The sequence below is a fragment of the Eretmochelys imbricata genome, chromosome 14 (genome assembly GCF_965152235.1).
Source record: "Eretmochelys imbricata isolate rEreImb1 chromosome 14, rEreImb1.hap1, whole genome shotgun sequence".
In the NCBI taxonomy this organism is placed as follows: Eukaryota; Metazoa; Chordata; order Testudines; family Cheloniidae; genus Eretmochelys; species Eretmochelys imbricata.
The window spans coordinates 42556538-42568399 of NC_135585.1; the positions used below are offsets into that span (position 1 = coordinate 42556538).

The following is an 11862-nucleotide window of genomic DNA, read 5'->3' on the forward strand; positions in this document are numbered from 1 at the left end:
TCAAAGGGTTTGTCCACTGCAAAGAAAAACCCACGGCTGGCCCATGCCAGCTGACTCAGACTCGCAGGGCTCAGCTTGTGGGGCTGTTTCATTGCAGTGTAGACTTCTGGGCTCGGGCTGGAGTCCAAGCTCTGGGACCCTCCAATCTTGCCGGGTCCTAGAGCCTGTGTTCTAGCCTGAGCCTGGAAGTCTACACTGCAATGAAACAGCCTCACAAGCCCGAGTCGGCTGGCATGGGCCAGCTGCGGGTGTCTAATTGCTGTATAGACATACCCAAAGGTGCCGGTCTCACAGTAAAAGTGTCAAAATGCAAGATGGGGCGAAAGTCCCTTATCCAGGCCATTGGCAGGACAGGGCCAGATTTGCCAGAAACCCTTACAAGTGGACTCCATTGTTAACTGGCCTGTACCCTGAACCAAAAAGCAAATTCAGTCTTTTAGAGGCTTGCCGAATTATTACCAAAGACTCGTGGAAGGTTTCAGCAACATTGCGACTATGATGACAGACGTCTGCAAAAAGACACAGCCTGCCAAGGTGGTTTTGACTACAGCTTGTCAGGAGGGCTTTGCTCAAGTGAAAAGACTTCTGTCAGTGACACTGGCTCTAGCCGGTCCAAATTTCGATAAAATGTTTGAACTCTGCACAGATTCATCAAGTACAGGCCTGGGAGCCGCACTGATGCAAGCAGGCAAGGGCAATAAGAAGCGTCCTATTGCTTTTTTTTAAGTAAACAACTGACCCATCACTGAACAAAATTACTCAGTCATCAAAAGGAAATATGCAGTTGTGGGGCAACTAAGGCTATAGCTACTGCCCAGGAAGTTCAGAGTCCTAACAGACCATTCTCCACTGGCAGGGCTTCACGGAAGAGAAGGTACCAGCTCCAGACTGCAACGCTGGAGTCCAGACATTCATGAGTACGGTATGGAAACTGCACATGTGAAGGGCAAGGAAAATGTGTGACAGAAGCACTGTCCAGGCACGAGGGTTCTGAGCCAACGCATGTGGATTAGCCAGTGGCTAACCCTACTGCCTCAGTGAGAGTGGGGGAGGTGTGAGCCAGGAATCCCATGGTGCCAAGTGGCAGAAGCGTTGCCTAGGGTTTTACGGGAAGCCCCTGAGTTGGATATCTGCATAACTCTTCACTCAATGGTGGCATGTGAGGTCTCTACCAAGAGCCGGCAGCCCACTAGGCATCCTAATCGGTGTGAAATGTAGGTGTGGATAATATTGAAGGAGTCGTGTGTCCATACTCAAAACAAAGTCTTTAAGGTCTTGGCCTTAAGGCAGGTCATGTGGGTCAGAGGTGTTCCTACCAGGCAGGGGGTAACTGTGACCTTAAGAGCCCCTGAGTTAGCAAAGGGCCCTCTAGACTGTAACTCGCAACAGGCCTGACACACTCACTACACCCAACACACTGTTGTCGTCATGTGTATCTAAGCGGTGTCACGTTAGGTATCGTATGCAAAATGGTGACGCTGCTCCCGAAAATCCTTGTGTTCTGTGTGTACGGGTTGTGTACAGCAAGTTATGTGTACGTGCGGGAAATATGTTCTTAAAATGGCATTTGGAGGCCGTACAGAATCCAGGTCTGCCCTAGACAAAGGAATATGCATGTACCTGTCTGATTGGCTTAATTACAGGGAGAGGACAATAAAAGGACATTTCCATATAAGGTAAACAAAGCAATCAAGCTAATAAGTGATGGAGGAAACAATGTAGTGAGCACGCTGGGGGTCCGAGTCTGCACCTCAAGGAAATCTTTCTAACTTGTGAGACAGACAATGGACTTTGCAAAATACAAGCAGGAGCAAAAAGCCATTCTAGTTATCCCTCAATTTGGGGACAAAGATAACAACACCCTCTGATTCTGTGGAAGTTGGATCCCTGGCCTGGAGGGCTAAAGATGCTGGTAATTTGATGTGAGTGAGAAAACTGCTTAGGCAAAGATTGTAACTTATTAAGATTTAAGTTTTAGTCACTAGAAAGCATGGTTTGGTTTGGTTTGTTTGTAACCAGACCTGTATCTTTTTCTCTTGCTTAGTATCATTTACATTTCTGTTCTTTGTTAATAAACTTATCCTTAGTTTTACTATAAACCAATTCAGTGCTGTGATCTTGAAGTGAAGTGTGAGTCTTCAGCTAAACTAACAGTAAACTCTTTGGAATCAGTGAACTCAATAATTTCTGAGTGTGCAGTGACAGGGACTAGACACTGCAGAGATATGTCTTTGGGGAACGCAGGAACTGGAGGTCAGTGATGGCTACCTGCAAGGCAAAGTTAAGATTGGCAGAATCTTGAGGCGTTTACTATGAAGCAGGCAGATGGATGTGGGAGGGAGCAATACACAGTCTAACCTCCATCAAAGCTCACTCTTGCTAAAGCGGAGGGGTGACACAGTGGCTTATGGTTCTGGGTTCCCTGAGCAGACCCTTATCTCCCTGTCTGGACAGGCAGGCAATGTGTATTGTACGCCTCTCGGTGTAGGCCTATTTGCATACTGAGCAAGATGCAAATTGAGAGAGTGCAGAATCGATAAAGTAAATCTGCAGGGTGAAACAAAGAGTGGAGGGGGTGTCCTGTTTGTGAATAAGATCAAAGGATTGGTCTGGTGTATCAGGGAGTGCAAAGAAACTCACTGAGTCCTTCCCCTGGGAGAAAAAGTGACCGCGCATTTGTTTCATGAAAGCAGGGTCCCAGCCAGCCTGACTGTAAAGCGCTGCAAGGATTCAGGGTGAGAAATACTCTACAAGACACAAGAGTATCTTGGGAATTAAGTCTAGGCTCTAGAATGTATGTTATGTATATAACCCTTTGTTTCCAATACTTCTATTTTCTGCTATTTGGATCTCTGTGCTTTGTTCAATTAACATCTACTTGTTTAAACTATAAACGTATCTAAGTGCTGTGTGTTAAGCGGAGCGGTGCTCTAAGGTAGAGCTGATAACCTGGGCTTCACTGATCCTTTGGGAGCAGCCAATCTGTGACTACTGCAAGTGTCCAGTGGACAAGGGGCTGGATGCTCCAGGGAGATGCTCGGGGGTTGGAGAGTGTCTATCACTAACCTGCAGAGTGACAGTGGGGCCTGCATAGGCCTAGGGGGAGTGCATGTGTTGCCCTTGGTCGGTGGAGATGGGGCGTTGACCCCCGGCAGGCACAGTCAGGGTCAAGAGGTTGTGTCAGTTTTATTACGGTAGCACCTTGAAACTGTATTCACCCAAAATGACTTGCCCAAATTGTGGGAGTTGTGAAAAGAACTCAGCGCTCTACAGCGCAAGGTACCATCAGCAAGGATACTGGACGGTAGCACACTTTTTTCTCCCCAACATTCTCCTCAAGGCCGCCTGCACCTCTTTGTTCCTCAGGCTGTAGATAACGGGGTTCAGCATGGGCGTGAGGACAATGTACACCAGGCCGAATGGCTTGTCTCTGCCCCCTCCATAACTTGACTTGGGTCAGAAATTGATAACACTTATGGATCCATAGAATACAGTCACCACCCGTGAGGTGTGAGGAGCAGGTGGAGAAGGCTTTGCGCCTTCCCTCAGCAGAAGACATCTTGAGGATGATGTGGGCATAAGACACAAGGATCAGCAGGCCAGGGGCCATGACCACCAACACGACCACCACAAATATCTCCACCTTGTTCAGGTAGATGTCGGCGCAGGCCAGCTTCAGAATTGGGGGGGATGCACCACAAGAAGTGGTGAATCTCAGATCACTAACATCTGGGTCAGAGGAGCAATAGGTCAGAGGAGACTTAAGTGTATAAAATAATTAATGGTCTAGAGGCAGTAGAGTAGGCCCTTCTGTTCTCCCTGTCTCATAACACAAGAACAAGGGGACTGTGACACAGGAACCCCTTTGGTGCCAAGTGGCAGAGAGCAAAGGGTCAGGGGGATAGGTTTTTACAGGGATCCATTGGGTTGGATATCTGCATAATACCAAAGGGTGACATGTGAGATTACGAAGAGCCAGCTGCCCACTGGTCATCATAATCACTGCAAAATGTATGTACGGATAATATTTAAGGAGTTATGTATCTATACTAGGCAAAGAAAAACACTAAATCCTTCACTTGGGAGGCAACTGACAGTGTATTTGCTTCAGGAAACCTGGGTCATGGCCAAGGCTAGCTGTAATGCTCTGCAAGCATTTTGGGGTGAGCAATATTCTGCAAGACGTGAGAGTCTCCTGTTAATCAAGTCTGGGCTCCAGAACTCAGGGTATGATTTTGTTTTATATGTAACCATTTGTTCCCAATACTTTTACTTGCTGCTACTTGACTCTCTGTGGTTCGGTAAATAACGTCAGACTTCTTTTGACTGTAACCATATCTTAGTGCTGTGTGTCAATCAGAGCCATGATCTGAGGTGGACCTGGCTCGGGTGTTGGAGTGAGCCTGTCGCTAACCTGTACAGTAACAGCGGGGCCTGCAGAGGACTAGAAGGGAGTGCTTGTGTCACCCATGACCAGTGGATTTGGGGAGCTGACCCCCGGCAGGCATAGACTTGGCTTCCCCACGCTAAGGGCAGGTGGCAGTGGGTACCGCACAACCCCAGGCACCCACAAGAAACGTCAAAGGGACATACAATAAAATTAAAAGATGGCAAATTCTGAACCAATAAATACCTTTTCCTACGATGTGTGATTAGACTTAATCATGAAAGCGGGACTGGACGTTTGTATGGCTAACAAGAATAGCCAGAGTAATCATATGTAATGACGATAATTCCTATTACTCTAAGCAGCAGGTTGTTTTTCTCTAGGGACCAGACAGAGACTCTCAGCTCTTCTGCTGCAAAAACAAGACAACCCTGAGTAGAGGCTGAGGACATTAGCGTTGAAACCGCCCCACACACAATGTGTATCCCCATTCCGGTTAAAGACTGTGTATCATTACCCCTTTTTGACCAGAGTGGCAAGGCAAAGTTTGGAGCCATGGGGATGTCCCCATTGGAAATAGAAATTGATGGAGTCTGGTATTTTCTTTGATCTCATTTATTGACAAGGAATGTACAAAGTCCAACTTCTCTGAATGCATGAGGAACCAAGAACAAAAGGAGCAGCTTCTTTGCTTACTGCCCCAAGTCTCGTTAGCCACCTCATTAGATCCAAACACCCACTTTTTCCAGGCTCGCACTGGGCTATTGCTTGGCTTTTTTCCCCCTCTGGCTCTCTCTCTCTCTCTCTCTCTCAGCAAAGCCCTTCTGCCCACTCAGTCCGAATTCCTGGGCAGGTTCACACACCTCTTTATCTTAGGTGGGGGAGGGGGCTTCTGATTAACTCATCCTGACCGGTATGTGACTAGAAGGGTGTGTTCACACATCAGTTAGAATACGTTTTTTAACTCAACCATAACGAGGTTTCGTCCAGCTCATTAGAACATCCCACACCTCAGCGGAGGCTCAGGCTAGTCATCCAGGCTTGGCCCCACCCTACAATGTTCACCCAGCTATTTTTAGCACGCTAGCACAAGCCCTGCTAGGACGAGTCTGCCTGCCTAGGCTGGGAGGCTCACCTTCAGCTGCCGTGTAGACGTACCCTCAATGGTTCAACTACTGTCATGCCTTCAATTAGTTCCTGTGTATTAATTTGAATCGGAGTCCTAAGAATTCAAGTACTACTCAATGGGTAGAATTTTCAAAAGCGCCCAAGTGACCTCAGAGCCTGCATTCCCCTTTCAGAAGGCCCTAAGGACTGGGGAATCTGTGTCTCATTGAAAGTCAATGTGATTATGCTTCTAAGTCAGCTAGGCACTTTTGGAAATTTTACCCCATGTGCTTCAGGATGAAAGATGCTGGCACTTGTCAAATATATCATGACTAGCATTTCCTCCATGCCTAACTGCTGTTTTTTTTACTTGACATTGGTTTTGTTGTTTGTTGCTGCTGCTGTAGCAAAGAGGTTGTGTCAAGAAAAATCATTCACATCATTTATTTTACTTTGTTAGCCATTAATCTGTTTAGGGTCTGATGCACTGGGTCTTAGGGAATGTCTACACTGCAAAGTAAGCCCAAACTCAGACTCAGGCTCGAGGATTTCAGTCTGACAAACGCACATTCAACCGCCATTCTACACCTACTGAAAATGTAATTAAACCTTCTTTACCAGGGCCTCTGTGATCAGGATCCTGTTTCATAAGTCCAGGCAAAAGGGGGTACATGGGATCCCCTAGAATAACCGTGGGAACAGTGACTCCATTTATGACATTGTCATTTGGAATAGTGTTTCGGCCTGTCCATGAAGGTAGACGCCTGGCTGGCGGAAAACCCTGGCATCATGAACTTTTCCCGTGCAGCCCACGTTGACGTCCATAAATTGGCCTCTGTGGTCCCCAGGGGCCTGCATGCCCATGGAGTAGTACCCTTTGCAGTGTAGGTACTCCTGCTCCTTGAGGAGGGTAAGCAATGGGCTCATGAGTCCCATCAGTGGCCCAGTGCAGTGGGGAAACCCCATTCTCTCCAAGCCTGCAGTTTATGCCCCCACCTTTGGATAAACCACACACCTGATCGCCTCAGAAACCTCGGCCACCACTTTACCGTCCAGTCAACTTTCCAACCCCAAACTGGTTAGCAACGGACCTGTAGGACTCTGGGGTGTAGAAACCCACTTTTGAACAGGAATGGCTTCCTTCGCATATATGTCATGGTGCTGAAGGGTCTGGGCAAGCTGCTCACAAGGCTCCAGAAATCTAGCTTTCCTCATGAGCAAATTCTAGTCATCCCAGATCCTCACGACTATGGGGTCCCACTGGTCTGTGCTCGTGGCCCTGCTCCAGAAGCGCCAGTCTACACAGGGGGCATCAGCAGCTCTCCCGAGAGCCGTGAGCACCATCAGCCAGTTTGAGTCTGACAGGTCTGTTTCACCCCCCCTCCTCCTCCGACAGGTGCCTTCTTCAGCAGGTCAGAAAATGCCCCCGAAACGTCCACCAGCACTTCATGGACTCTCTGCCCGTTACCTGAAACAGGAGTGAAAGCACAAGCAAGACAAGTGCTTCAAACGCTGACTCCTCCCTGTTGCTGGCTCCAGCCGTCGGGCACGTGTAGACTCAAAAGACAACTCGGCCGGATGCCTTGGCAGGATGCAACAGCTTCCGACAAAGTGCCACGGGATGGACAGTCAAGTTTTCCCACAGGGCATCACAAAGGGCTAGAACGGCTACCGCTGGGGAGGATGCTAGGAAACCTGGCACAGGCTGGTTTGACTTAGGTTTGCGTAGTGCAGCACAGATGCCTGAGCACTGGCGTGAGGCCCGGGTCCAGAAATTCTGAACCTTAGCTTAATATGCAGTGTGGACGCTCAAGCCCAGGTTTACACCCACCGAGCCAACGGGTTGAAGTCCCGCAGACCCTAGGCTTACATTGCAGTATAGGCACATCCTTACGCCCCTTCTATCCATGGCAAGATGGCATATAGTACAAGAATGGGAAGTCCAGTACAATCTTCCCAGATATAAACTTATGGAGCTTTTGGGAATCCAGGACATCAAGGAGAGAGAAAATATTTGAACCAGCTAATTCCACCCACAGGGATCTGAGGCCAGTGCCAAGTAAAACGTGGCATTTTCCCAACTCAGAGAGAGCAGAGAAATAGATGAAACACTTATCTGAAATCTCAAATGTCACCATGTGGAGTGTAGAGCGCAAGACAGTAAGGTTTCCAATTAAGGCAGTAGCAAGTATCAGCTTTAGCCATGAATGGGAATGTCATCATCCCAAAACTTAGTATGTCCTCACATTCCCCAAAGCAGTTCCCATTAGCATGAGCTAGGGCCCTGTCAAGGTTCCTTCCCCACTCTGAACTCTAGGGTACAGGTGTGGGGACCTGCATGAAAACCTCCTAAGCTTACTTTTACCAGCTTAGGTTAAAACTTCCCCAAGGTACAGACTATTTTACCCTTTGCCCTTGGACTTCTACTGCCACCACCAAACGTTTATCCGGGTGTATTTTATTAGGAAAGCGTTGTTTGGAAACATCTTCCCCCCCGCCCAAATCCTCCAAACCCTTGCACCCCACTTCCTGGGGAAGGTTTGGTAAAAATCCTCACCAATTTGCATAGGTGACCACAGACCCAAACCCTTGGATCTTAAGAACAATGAAAAAAGCAATCAGTTCTTGAAAAGAAGAATTTTAATAGAAGAAGCAGTAAAAAAGAATCACCTCTGTAAAATCACCTCTGGTAAATACCTTACAGGTAATTAGATTCAAAACATAGAGAATCCCTCTAGACAAAACCTTAAGTTACAAAAAGACACACAGACAGGAATATCCATTCTATTCAGCACAGCTTAATTTCTCAGCCATTTAAAGAAATCATAATCTAATGCATATCTAGCTAGATTACTTACTAATTCTAAGACTCCATTCCTGTTCTGTCCCTGGCAAAAGCATCACACAGACAGACTCTTTGTCTCTCCCTCCCTCCAGCTTTTTAAAGTATCTTGTCTCCTCATTGGTCATTTTGGTCAGGTGCCAGCGAGGTTATCCTAGCTTCTTAACCCTTTACAGGTGAAAGGACTTTTCCTCTGGCCAGGAGGGATTTTAAAGGTGTTTACCCTTCCCTTTATATTTATGACAGGCCCTACTAGATGTAAACTTTTCTTGCTCATTGAGCCAGATAGATTCCTTCACAGATCAGTGACTCCATCTGAATTCATTTGAGCAACATATATTAACTGATGACTTTTCTCAGGGCCTCCTTCATCTCTTTGTTTCGCAGGCTGTAGATGAGGGGGTTGACGAGGGGAATCAGGACTGTGTAGAAGACAGAGAACACTTTGTTCAGGGCTATCTGTTTGTTGGTTTTTGGTAGCAGATACACAGTCATTAGGGTCCCATAGAAAACTGTAACCACAATGAGGTGAGAGGAGCAGGTGGAAAAGGCCTTTTGCCTCCCGGTGGTGGAAGGGATTCTCAGGATAGTAGCAATGATACAAACATAGGATGTCACAGTTAATAGAAATGGGCAAGGCGAGTCTAGGGAGGTGAGTATGAAACTAACCAGTGTGATCGTGCTGGTGTCACAGCAGGAGAGTTTTAGCATTGGAGAAAAATCACAAAAGAAATGGTCAATTTCATTGGGGCCACAGAATATTAATTGTGACATAAACCACATCATTATTACACAAGTTAGGAATCCGCTTATCCAAGACCCCCCTGCTAGCTGGAGGCACAGCCTGCTGTTCATCAGGGCCGCATAATGCAGGGTTTGCATATCGCTAAATATCGTTCATAAGACATTGCTGCTAGGAGATAGCATTCTGTAGCCGCCAGAGAACCAAAGAAATACAGTTGTATGATGCAGCCACTGACTGAGATGGTTCTGTCCCCAGTCAGGAGACTGGCCAGCATCCTAAGCAGGATGGTGGAGGTGTAGCCGGTCTCCAGGCAGGACAAGTTCCCCAGGAAGAAGTACATGGGGGTGTGAAGGTGCTGATCAGCCACAACTAGCGCAATGATTAGGCTGTTCCCAGACGTGGTCACAATGTAGATCACTAGGAAAACCTCCCATTGAAGCCAAAGGGAGTTAGATGCCTAACCTGCTTAGATGCTTTTCAGCATTCCACCTGGTGCCCATCTACATTGTTTGGTGCCTCAACACCTTTAAACATCTGGCCTTAAGCAATTCCCCCAAAGGCCCCCCAGGGAGCCTGCAGAAGAGCAGAGAATTGACCCCAGGTGTCCAACATCCCAGGTTAGCCCCCTATCCAAATCTATAGCTCACCACATTATTCAGTTTCCTGAATTACAAAATGATCTCTTATGAGAGTGAGTTCCAGGAGACAAATGCACATTGTGTAAAAAAGAAAATGGTTTCGTGTCTGAGTGTTGAAGGTGTTGCCTGTTGAGTTGATTGGGTGACTCTTGATTTGGAGGTGCACCTGATGGAGTTTCTCTGTCCCATTCATTAGTCCTTAACGTCCCGCATGTCCCACCTTGTTCATCTCCTCTTTAAATTAAACTCTCTGAGCCTTTTCTGAGGCTGGGATATTCAAAGAGACCTAAAGAAATTAGGCACAGTTGAAAATCAAGGGGATTTGGTCACCTGACTCCCTTGAAATTCCCAGTCCCATTAAACTCTGCCCATCCATGCATCTGCTTCTCTTCTCACCCTCTGCTCCGTTCCCAGCCTCGTGCAGTAAATGGGAAAAGAAGAGACACTCTCCTCCCCCAGCTCTGAGACAGCAGGTGCAGCTCAGGAGCCTGCATGCCAGAGCCAGCAGAGCGGGGCGTGAGCACGCGCTCCTCGTGCGAGTGCCTGAGACACTGAGAGCACGACACTGACCAGCAGCGCAGCTGGGAAACTGCCTCTGCCCAGCGCCCTGCCCCGTGCACAAAGGGAACGCCCCGAACAGCCACACACAGACCCCTCTCCCTTTCCTTCCCTCCTCGGCGCTCTGAGACACACACTACCCCCGCTGCACTCTGCAGCCCAGCTGAAGAGTGAGGGTGTCTGGGCCTGGATTTCGTGCAGCACCCCTGGTGCAACAGAACAGCTGGAACTCAATGCTCCCAGCCACGCTCTGCAGTGTCGCAGCTCGGTTAGGGGCAGGGCTGAGGCATATCAAGGGCAGAGTAGGAAGTGAGAGGGAGCAGGATATGCACAGCTGCGGTGTGCGCCTGAGAGAGCACCCCGGCTGTGCTCCTTCCCACTACGGCACCGTTTCCTCCCTACGTGAGATCCCCAGGATCTTGTCTAAATGGAGAGTCAGATCGTGGCAAACTGGGGGGTGAATCTACAGCGCACTAGCCTGCCACGTACTGACATGCTGTGTGGACCCTGCTCCAGTGCACGAAACGTTCCCTAGTGCTCATTGACCTACCCCCATTTCAAACAGCGCTTGGGAAAAGGCCACTAGGGGACTTTTGGTGCTTGACAGCGGGGTCCGCGGGGTCCCTTACTGCACAGCAACCTACAGCACAGTAGATTTCCACCCCAGCTTGCCATGCACTAACTCCCCGTGTGGACAAACCCCAGGAAGTTCAGATGTACCTTTAATCCTCAGCAAGAAGTGGCGAGCTCTCTGTCGACGCCAAGTGGGTGTGGGGATCAGGATCTGGTTTCCACTTCGATGCTGCTCCCTTCTGTGTCTCCTGCTCTCAGACCTTGTCTACAGGGTGGGGTAGTGCACTCAAGAGCAATGGGATTTCTAAAGGGCACCAACGTGTGGCTCGTGAACGGGCTCATGTAGACTCTTGCTGGCGCCCACTGAACGGTCCTTTGTGCACGACACATTGGGACACTTTAGAATTAACACCCCGCTGTTGTGCACAAGCGCCCCATATGGACAAGCCCTCATTTGCTCTGCAAAGACATCTACCTTCTACTGCTGCACTGGGCTGGCTCTTGATTTCTTTCTTGATGCACACACCTGTGTATATTACAAGGGACCTCCATGCCTCCTGCTCTGGAGCCTTCCAGGGTTTATAGGGGAAAGCAGCCTCACGCTGGCTCAGGCAGCTGTTGGGATCTCCGCTGAGGCTGCTGCTAATGATCCCTTTGAAAGTGCCCTCAGGAGGGAATTCGATGCTATGGTGCTTGTTAAGACAGTGTAAACACCAAGGCCATTGACGACTGAGGCCTGGTCTACACTACAGAGTTCGGTCGATGCAAGGCATTTTACGTTGACCTAACTATTGAAGCGTTTACACTTAAATTTAACTCCCGCCGACGTAACTGCCCCGCTACGCCGACTTAATAACCCCACCTCCACAAGCGGCGTAGAGTCAAGGTCGATGTGGTTAGTGTCAATGTAAACACTGCATTGCTTATGTCGACTGTTACTGGCTTTCAGGAGCCTTCCCGCAATGCCCCACACTGACGGTGCAATCCATGCACATGCTGCTGGTGAGATCAT

At 48.5% G+C, this 11862-nt stretch overlaps 1 pseudogene; it reads right to left on the reverse strand.

Annotated features, from left to right (window-relative positions):
- Nucleotides 1–8675: 8675 nt before the first annotated feature.
- LOC144274081 (olfactory receptor 6N1-like) lies at nucleotides 8676–9948 on the reverse strand (annotated as a pseudogene).
- Nucleotides 9949–11862: the final 1914 nt, after the last annotated feature.